This window comes from Camelina sativa, chromosome 17 (genome assembly GCF_030686135.1).
Source record: "Camelina sativa cultivar CO46 ecotype springtype chromosome 17, ASM3068613v1".
Classification (NCBI taxonomy): Eukaryota; Viridiplantae; Streptophyta; class Magnoliopsida; order Brassicales; family Brassicaceae; genus Camelina; species Camelina sativa.
Genome location: NC_141896.1, coordinates 29,165,505 through 29,176,625, shown reverse-complemented (window position 1 = coordinate 29,176,625; position 11,121 = coordinate 29,165,505). Strand labels below are relative to the sequence as shown.

Sequence of the window (11,121 nt, the reverse complement as noted above, 5' to 3'; positions counted from 1 at the left end):
TAGCAATGCATCATTGCTGAGTCTATACCGGGGAGTGGTCCCTAAGATACGGATGTTGCTGGACACTGCAAGCAATGGTAACTTCCTCAACAAGAATGTTGATGAAGGTTGGGATCTAGTGGAGAACTTGGCTCAATCCGATGGGCATTACAATGAGGAGTAAGATCGCACTGTGCGATCTACTGGAGAGGAAGATGCCAAGTATAAGAGGGACATGAAAGCCCTCAATGACAAGCTCGTTAAGCTCCTCAACCAGCAGCAGCATGTCCATTCAATCTCAAAGGAAGAACAGTTTCTGCAACAAGATGGGGAGAATGCTCAGCTAGAGGATGTGAACTACATCAACAACCAAGGTGGTTACAACAAAGGGTACAACAACTACAAACCGAATCCGAATCTGTCATACCGTAACCCGAATGTTACCAATCCTCAAGACCAAATCTACCCATCAGCAGTTCAAGGGAACCAGGTCCAGCAAAAGCCATTTGTCCAATACAATCAAGGCTATGCTCCTAAGCAGCAGTATTCTGGTAACTACCACCAACCAATTGCATCACCTGGATTCCAACAACAACAAGGCCCATAGAACCAATCCCAAGAAGCTAACCTACGCAGCCTAATTCAGCAGATGATACAAAACCAAGCATCGGCTGCTATGGACAATGCAAAACGGTTCGCGAGAATGAGCAACAAGATCGATTATGGATATAATGACCTAGAAGGTCACCACAATAATCAACCACCTCCAAAGATCAACCAGCATCCATGTAAAGCTGTTCAGAACCCAAAGGATTATGCCACTTCCCAAGCCATCTTCCTTGATGATGATTATGAGGACTACCTCACTGAGGACAGCGATGCTCAAGATGGGGAGGATATGGATCATTATGGGATGAATGAGTCCCAGTACTACATATCCGAGTATGAACCCGAGTTGATGATCGAGTTGATGATCGAGCACTGGTTCGAGAATCACAAACCGAAGAGCCACTCGAGGCAGAACCCGATGACACACCCAATGATGGTGATCGGATGATACATCAAGTTGACGTTCAGATGACAGATCAACCTCAACTGCCTGTAGCAGAGGAAGGGGAATTAGAGGAAAGGTTCAATCCTGCTCTTGACATCCAATTAGAGGCGCTTGCAGAGCGTATAGCCAAGCGAAAAGCTCCACCTCCTAAGCTCTTGCACACACGAACTTCGAGAGGAAATCATCAAGGAGACAGCTCAGCTGGAGATTGAGGTTAAGGAAGCTGTCAAGGAAATTGGAAATGCAATATTGAGGAGTGGAGTGTGTCTAGATCCTGAACTGCGAATCAAGGAGAAATTGGAGGATCCCAGCTCTTTTACTTTTCCATGTTCGATAGGACTTCGAATTTTTGACAAATGCTTGTGCAATTTGGGAGCTTCAGTCAGCATTATGCCACTGTCAGTTGCCAACAAGATGGGTTTCAGCAGTTTTAAACCGAGTAGTCTGTATTTGGTTCTAGCTGATAGAACAATCAAACATCCCATTGGTATCCTGGAAAACTTGCCTCTCAGGATTGGAAGAGTGTAAGTTCCTACTGATTTTATGATCCTTGATATGGATAAGGAACCGGACAATCCATTGATCCTAGGAAGACCATTCTTGGCAACAGTAGGAGCAGTGATTGATGTGAAGCAAGGGAAGATCATAATTGAGCATGGAGAGCATTTCAAAATGGAATTTGGCATCAAGAAAATAATTAAAAGGCCAACCATTGATGGTCAAGTCTTTTCCACCAAGACAAAGCAAAGAAGAGTCAAGCATCTCAAAGAAGTTAACACTACATTTGCTGTGGAACCTAGACAAGACCTGGAAAATCCATTGAATCAGCCTGCTACAGTGGAGAAGGTTCCAAAACCTCTCCCTCCTAAAACCCATGCATGAAGAGTATGAAGAGTCAAGATTAGTGACTTAAAACAAGCTCACTTGGGAGGAAGTTCCAAAGGTATGCTTTATTTTTCTCTTAATTTTATTTATTTATTTTGTCTTATTTCGATTTTTGCATATTTACATTTATAAATATAAAAAAAGAGAAAAAAGAAATTTTGGGGAACCCGAGGCTCTATCCGAATTCGTACCCGACGCGCCTGGTCGTGTTCCTACTCGGGTGGCGAGTGGAGTCCAAATTCCACAAACCCAAGCCCACTCTCGGGGAAGCCTAAGTTGCTAACCCTCTTCTATTTAAAGAGACTAGAAACCTTCTCCCTCAGTAGCACAAATCGATAAGTCTCTCAACCCTAAAAGCTTTTTGCCTTCCTACTTTCTATTTTTCTCTCAAGGGAATCGAGACTCTATAATTTCTTGGGAACTAACCCGACTGATCTCGAGTTTAGCTTTTCTTTCTTTTCAAGGATTCACCGATGGCACCAAAGATGAAAACCTACCAAAAGAAGTCGAGCAGGTCAACCTCCGCCGCTGCTAGAACCGAAGGTGATGTCGTCGAACCTCTTGAATCCCAGGGAAGAGGAGACGTTCCGCATTCCCAACCGTTGGCTGGACGTTTTGCATCTCCAACCCGATGCTCAACCCAATCCGTCATCCGATCTGGTGCTCGAGCAACCGATCGTGCAGAACCCGAGTCCGCTCACCAAGCCTGGTGGCGGGTGCTGTTCACCAATCTCCTCGACGTAGGGACCTGTCTACGTCCGAGAGAACCGTTACCGATCCTATGGAGGTCGATTCTGATGTTGATGGAGGAGAACCAGAGGAGATCCAAACATCATGGTTGAGGAGCAGTGCTTCAGTTGCGAGGGGGAAGATACCAGCTTCTGAAAAGGCTGAGAAGGTGGCTGAGAGGGCGGCTGAAGAAGAAGATCAAGACACGGAGGAGGAGTGCCATGACCGAGAGGAGGAGTAGAGAGAATGCACACGCCTGGCTTTGTGGAGGCTGAAGCAGAAAGAGGTGGAGACTCCGGCCAAGCTCTTCAAGGTCCTCCACAAGATGAACTTCGTTGGTACCCGCTATCCCCACCGAGAAGCAATGAAGCAATTGGGCATCGCTAGAGATGTCGAGTTCCTTTTCGACATGTGCCACCTAGGCCAGATGATGCGAGCCAACCTCAAGGCTTATGAGGAAGAGACGGTTCACTTCCTCTCCACGCTGCGGTTGCACTACTTTGAAGACCACCCGACCCTACTACCCGATGGGGGGATCGGGTTCATCACTTTCTCCATGCGCAACAAGGAGTACCGACTTACCTTTAAGGAGATGGAGAAGTTGTATGGTTTCAAGGCTGGGAGTGGAGAAAACATGGAGGTGAGCAAGGAGGAGATGAAGTCCCTATGGCTGACAATAGGCGACAAGCTTCCTTACAAGTGTACAGGCTCCAAGTCTGCTTAAATACGTAGCCCTGTTTTGAGATATTTTCACAAGTCCCTAGCTTGCACCCTTTTTGCTAGAAAGGAGACTAGGAATGTGAATGACCATGAGCTCCAGCTGCTAGATATTGCCTTTTGTGGAGTGTTAGACAATGCTAGGGATGGTACACTGCTAGTTGGAGATGCTGCGGACACTAGTAAGGTCTTTGTGCTGCTCGATCAGTTCCTTTACCTCAATTCATGGACAATGAAAACTGAGAGAAGAGGGGGAGCTGGAGAGATCTCCATAGGAGGATTGGTCACACCAATTTTGGTGGCCTGCGATGTGCCTTTGAAGGGAGTGGTACATGACCCAAGATGGCTAGACATCGAGTACCTGACACTGGCGAGATTGTTGGCCTATGAGAGACCAAACGACATGCTGCTCTTCAAGTTTGTCCATCCAGCTACCGTAGCCACCCAAATGATCCTGCCCAACATCGTGTGCGCCAAAATCCGGCTAGGGGATAACATATACTTCACACAACCTTTGGAGGAGCTGTACAACCCAGAAGGGGAGTCCGAGGCAGAAGAGAGAGAGCCGACTGGGCAAGGACAGGAAGACAACTTGGAAGACTATGATTTTGAGGAGTATGTGTGCTCTTAAAAGCAACCTGTTGGGGTGAGGGAAGCTCACAAGAGGATCGGATGGCTGAAGAGGATGAACAAGTTCCTAGCCAGGAAAGTGAGGGATCTTACCGGCTCAGTGAAGGCAATGGGAGGTCAGATAAGGGAGCTGCAAGACAAGGCAAGCTGTGCCTCAGCCCCCACCTCGGCATATGCACCCACATGGATGGGGAGAGCGGACCATTAGGAGGAATTAGAGGATTAGCACCTCCAGAGTTTCACAGAGCATCGCCTTACGAGCCTCAACCAGAGGACGATGTCACCAGACTAGATAGATCGCGGAGAAGCCACTCAGATGCCTATCAGATGCCAAACCCGATGGAGTACACGATGCCTTATCCGATGCCACCATCGAGCACACATCTGGGTGACCATTCGGGTCCTTTCCCTCCGATGTATCAGATGCCTTATCTGATGTCGTACTCGATGTATCCTTCGAGCGGCTATAAGGGTGACCATTATGGACCTCTCCCACCGTACCCATCGTATTACCCGATGCCTTACTCGATGAGCTACACGATGCCGTACCCGATCAACCCTTCGGATGTTGGTCTGAGCAAGTCGTCCGTGCACATAACCGAGCTCTCTGATGAGCGAATCCCGGCGCCTGCTGAAGCCGGTGAAGACCCTGGCTACACGTTGGCGAGCATGGAGGCCCTACAACCTCTTTCACCAACCCATGAGGTACCACATTCATTCAACCTTTGTAAATAACATTGCATCTAGTTTTATTTCATTTTGTGTGATTCTTGGATTCTTTTTCAGACTTTTATTTACACAGGGACTGTGTAATTTAAGTTTGGAGGAGGGTCCTAGAATGTATATAACATTATGTTTTATTTTCTTATTTTCTTATTTCAAATTTTTGCATGCTAGTTTTATTCATTTGAGTCTGCATCTATTTGCATTGAAAAAACCAAAAAATTTGAAAAATGTTTTTTAAAAAAAAAAGTGTTCATGTAGTTGCATTTAAATATTAGGATAGAGTCTAGTTTGCTTCATATAGGATTGTTGCATATGTATCTTAGGGGACAATGATTAAAACCACCTTGTTTAATGTCAAACCTTAGGATTGAAGTTATAGCCCTTAATCACAGTTCATTGTTGCTAGATAAATCTTTTGAAAAAAATGAAAAATCTTTGTTTAAAACCTTGTGTCTTTTGAAAGCTTCCTCCACTTGCTTGAACATTGAATCATCTATATTATTGGATTTAACCTGAACTTAAATTGTCTTGCTTATGGAATTTGAATACTTGCTCAATGTAACTCTAAACTCGGGTTAGCACTCCCATTTTACCAATCTTTTCGTTTAACCCGATTTTTTTTTCCCTACCCTTGAACCCAAACCTTTCTTTCAAACCTTGTTGTGAATTGTTGAGTGAGGCCTTTTCATTATGTTATAGGTTGTGAAACCTTGAGAGTATTGAGAACGACAAAGAACTGACTCTTGATTTAGCTAAGTTAGAATCATTTGGACTAGCTAATAGAATCGGTTTTGAAAGATAGGTGGTTAGCATGTTTATTTGGGGTAGGGTTGAGAAATAATTAATAAAAAAGAAGAAAAGAAGTCTCCAAGGTTCGATTTAATTAGCTCTAAGTCTCTTAGTAAAAAAAAAAAGAGAAAAAGATCTTGCTATAGTCTCCTAGAAAAAATATATATATATATATATAATATAGGAATATTATTAGGAGTTTAGCAAAGAAAAAAAAAAAGAGCTAGATGTTTAAAGTATAGACCTTAGGGATGATAAAAAAAAAATTAAAAAAAAAAAAAGTTAAAATCAAGGATGTGGGTAGTGTTATTCTAGGGGGTTTGATAAAAAAAAAATGAATGAGAAAAGGGTAGATTATCAACAGTTAAGCTTTGTATGCACTAATTGTTCTCAATCTTAGATAATTTTCACAACTGTCTAGCATTCCATTTTTTGAGAGAAAACTACCCAAAGATATTGTATGAAACCATCCTACCAAAAAAGCCTTACTCTTGAAACCGATTGGCTTGATTCACCTTCTATTTGCAAGAATTCGCCAAGAGATCCAAGAGAAGGAAGAACAACCCGAAGACCTACCCGAGGAGTAACCCGATCTCATCCTCGTGCACCTCATCGAGCAGACCCTCGGGCAGGACTGGGAAGCTAGGTCAAAGGGGTTTCAATATATAAACCCTCCTCTTCTTCCTCTCGCCCTAGCACGCCGCAGACACTAAAACACAGAGAGCGAGAGCATCTGAGAGAGATCTTGAGCGACTCAAACATTTTTCTACTTTGTTAGTATTTATTTTTACATCTTTTTGCTATCCTGTTAGATTTCTATTCTGTATGCTTCACTTCTATTTTCTATTTCAATATAATGCAATTTTCGTTTATCTATGCTTTTATGTTTTCTGCAATGAAATCAGAGTAGTGAAACAAAGTTTCTAAGGATGGGATAGACAATTAGGTGTTCTTGATCGGTTAGGATGTCTTAGCTTGGTTGTTTATGTTTTATAAATTCCTTTCTAGATTGGTGTTCTTAATGCTATCAACAGACCAAGAGATTGAGATTAGATCTAGAGTGTTTTACCATCGAGAGATGTAGATGTAATGCTTTAATCAATCAATGCTAGAGATTTACTCACTTAGCTTAAGAGATTAGATGTGTAAGGAGTTTATTGACAATAATGAATCGGTTTGTATTGCCTGCTTGGCCATGTTTCTCCAACGAGAGTTGGGTAGGGAAGTGACCAAGGTTGATTGTGTCTATCACGAGAGTGTTTTAACAAGATTTTAGAGATTCATTGTCTAAGGAATATTTGCTTGAGGCATGTAAGACTTCCATACTGGTCCGGAACACTTAGGAGTCGATTACCCCATCCTTAGGAGCTTTTGCATCTTGATTTTTTACATTTTTATACATCACTCGACCCTATACCTGAACTGGTACTCGATCACCATCTTCGTGTACACCTTCGAGTTGTTCATACTTTCTTTGTTTACTCGATCACCCCACCCGATCCTGTACTCGAATGCTTGCATCGAGTGCTTAGGTCGTGTGGTTCTTGTTCATTTGATTTCTTTTATTTATTTTAGGATTTTTATATTAAAACCATTTCTTGCTTGGCTTGACTTGCTTAGTTCTAATCATATCTCATCTGCTAGCATAACAACCATTTGGATTGATAACCCTTTGTACTAGAACTGCATAGGGAAGTGATACCCTGGGTGAAAATCCTGTTATCATATACCCTAACCTTAGCATTTTTATCATTAACTGTAGGAATTTGCTTTTAGGCCATTTAGGGTGTTGCATTTTAGCATTTGTGCATTTTAGATGAAAATAGGTGCTCTAAAGCCTAAAATAGGGGAAAACGAGGTCAAATCCGAGCATGTACCCGAAGGAGCTATTGCACAGGAAGAACAGTCTGAACCTCAACCCGATCGAAAAGGATCTAAGGGCAGGAAGAACAACCCGAAGACCTACCCGAGGAGCAACCCGATCTCATCCTCGTGCTCCGCATCGAGCAGACCCTCGGGCAGGACTGGGCAGCTAGGTTAAAAGGGTTTCCATATATAAACCTCCCTCTTCTTCCTCTTACCCTAGCATGCCGCAGACACTCAGAACAAAGAGCGAGAGCTTCTGAGAGAGAGACTGAGCGATTCAAACTCTTTTTCCACTTTGTTAGGATTTGTTTTTACTTTCTTTTCCATTTCTTTCTAGATTTTTGTTCTGTACTCTTCTAATTTAATTATATTTTCAATACAATGCAATTTTTGTTTATCTGTGTTTTTATGCTTTCTGCAATGAGATCTGAGTAGTAAAATAAAGTTTATAGGGATGGGATAGAAAAATATGTGTTCTTGATCGGTTAGGATGTCGTAGCTTGATTGTTTATGTTATATAAATTCATTTCTAGATTGGTGTTCTTAATGCTATTTTTAGACCGAGAGATTGAGATTAGATCTAGGGTGTTTTGCCATCGAGAGATGTTGTTGAAATGCTTGAATCAATCAATGCTAGAGATTTACTCACTTAGCCTAAGAGATTAAATGTGTAAGGAGTTTATTGACAATAATGAATCGGTTTGTAATGTCTGCTTGGTCATGTTTCTTCAACGAGAGTTGGGTAGGGGAGTGACCAAGGTTGATTGTTTCTATCACGAGAGTAAGATTTTAGAGATTCATTGTCTAGGGAATATTTGCTTGAGGCATGTAGGACATCCATATTGGTCAAGGACACTTAGGAGTCGATTACCCCATCCTTATGAGCTTTCTTATTTTGATTGTTTAACTTTATTCTATAACTCGACCCCTTACCCGAACTGGTACTCGATCACCAGCTTCGTGTATACCTTCGAGTTGTTCATCCTTGACTTCTTGATCTGATCACTCCACCTGATCCTGTACTCGAATGCTTGCATCGAATGCTTAGGTTGTATAGTTCTTGCCTTTTTAGTTTCTTTTGCTTATTTTAGAATTGTTAGATTAAACCCCAATTATTGATTGGCTTGACTTGCTTGCTTCCGATCATATCTTATCTTCTAACATAACAACCATCTGGATTGATAACCCTTTGTACTACAACTGCATAGGGAATTGATACCCTGGGTGAAAATCATGTTATCAATTTTGCGCCGTTGCCATTTGGTTGAATTTCATTTGCTACGTTTAAGATTTCAGCACTTGCTAGATCAAGTTCTATTCTACACTTTGGTTCGGAACTGACTTGTTTACTTTCATGTTTGTTTGTTTTGCATTTCAGGTACAACCCAAGCACCCTCCCGACCCGTCACTCGATCACCTGGATTGGGTAGACCTTCGTGTACTCACTCGGTTCACTGATTGTGCATGCAAACACGATCCAAGGGTAGCCAACACTTGACTCCTTTCATCGACAACATCAACAGACCAAGGTAACTCCGTCAATAACAAGTCCAGAAACCGCGACCAACCACAATTGAGGAGGTAATGAATAATTAGAATGGTCCACCAGCTCCTCAAGAGAGGACCAACATAGGAGCAGGAGATGCTCCATCTACTCACACTCAAAGACATGGCATGGTGCCACCTGCTGTTCAAAACAACAACTTTGAGATAAAGAGTAGTCTCATCCAGATGATACAAAGCAACAAGTTTCATGGACTACCAATGGAGGACCCCTTGGACCATCTGGATGAGTTTGATAGGCTCTGTAGCCTAACCAAGATAAATAGAGTTAGTGAAGATGGATTCAAACTCTGGCTTTCCCCATTTTCTTTGGGAGACAAAGCACACATTTGGGAAAAATCACTTCCCAAGGATTCCATCACCACTTGGGAAGCATGCAAAAAGGCGTTTCTAGCCAAATTCTTCTCCAACTCTAGAACTGCAAGGCTGCAAAATGACATCTCCAGCTTTGTTCAGAAAAGCAATGAGATGTTCATTGAAGCTTGGGAACGTTTCAAGGGATACACAAGCAGATGCCCACATCATGGATTCATCAATGCTTCGTTGCTAAGTACATTATACCGAGGAGTGGTCCCTAAGATACGGATGTTGCTGGACACCTCTAGTAATGGTAATTTCCTCAACAAGGATGTTGATGAAAGTTGGGATCTAGTGGAGAAATTAGCCCAATCTGATGGGCACTACAATGAGGAGTATGATCGCACTATACGATCTTCTGGAGAGGATGATGCCAAGTACAAGAGAGACATGAAAACCCTCAATGAGAAATTGGATAAGCTCCTCAGCCAGCAGCAGCATGTCCATGCCATCTCAGAGGAAGACCAGTTTTAGCAACAAGATGGAGAGAGTGCGCAGCTAGAGGATGTGAACTACATCAATAATCAAGGAGGTTACAATAAAGGGTACAACAACTGCAAACCAAACCCAAATCTGTCATACTGTAACCTGAATGTTGCAAATCCTCAAGACCAAATCTACCCATCCACAATCCAAGGGAACCAAGGCCAGCAAAAGCCTTTTATCCAATACATCAAGGGTATGCTCCTAAGCAGCAGTATTCTGGTAATTACCACCAACCAATTGCACCACCTGGATTCCTACCACAGCAAGGCCCGCAGAACCAATCTCAAGAAGCTGATCTACGCGGCCTAATTCAGCAGATGATACAAAGTCAAACACCGGCTGGGTGTAACGACCTGAATGCCAAGTATGATTCTCTCAACACGAAGCTGTGATACCTAGAAGGCCAACACAGCACCCAACTACCTCCAAAACTAAACCAGCTTCCAGGTAAAACCGTTCAGAACCCAAAAGACTATGCCACTGCCCAGGCCATCTTTCATGATGATGTTGATGACTACCTCACTGAGGACAGCGATGTTCAAGATGGGGAGGATATGGATCACTATGGGATGTATGAGCACCAGTACTACATCTCCGAGTATGAACCCGACCCTTCACCCAAGGAGAGTGATCGAGCTGATGAACGAGCACCAGTTCAAGAATCGCAAACCGATGCACCACTCAAGGCTGAACCCGATGACATACCCGACGATGGTGATCGGATGATCCATCGGGTAGATGTTCAGATGACAGATCAACCTCAATTACCTACAGATTAGGAAGGGGAGTTAGAGGAAAGATTCAGAGCAGCTCTTGACATCCAATTAGAGGCACTTGTAGAGCGTATGTCCAAACAAAAAGCCCCACCTCCTAAACTCTTGCCACTACACGAACTTCGAGAGGAAATCATCAAGGAGACAGCTCAGCTGGAGATTGAAGTAAAGGAAGCTGTCAGAGAAATTGGGAATGAAATTCTGAGGAGTGGAGTGTGTTTAGTTCCTGAACTGCAAATTGATGAGAAATTGGAGGATCCTGGCTCTTTTACACTACCATGTTCAATAGGCCTTCGGATTTTCAACAACTGCTTGTGCGATTTGGGAGCTTCGGTCAGCATCATGCCATTATCAGTTGCCAACAAGATGGGTTTCAGCAATTTTAAACCAAGTAGCATGTATTTGGTTCTAGCTGATAGAACAATCAGACACTCCATTGGTATCCTGGAAAACTTGCCTCTCAGGATTGGAAGAGTGGAAGTACCTACCGATTTCATGGTCCTTGATATGGATAAGGAACCAAAAGATCCATTGATCCTAGGAAGACCATTCTTGGCAACAGTAGGA

The 11,121-nt window shown here is 42.9% G+C and overlaps 1 non-coding gene across 1 annotated transcript; it reads right to left on the bottom strand.

The window, feature by feature from the left end:
• Positions 1–9,361: 9,361 nt before the first annotated feature.
• On the bottom strand, positions 9,362–9,468 carry LOC147924462 (small nucleolar RNA R71). Its single transcript, XR_015587909.1, has one exon. It is a non-coding gene; the product is annotated as a small nucleolar RNA R71 (small nucleolar RNA).
• Positions 9,469–11,121: the final 1,653 nt, after the last annotated feature.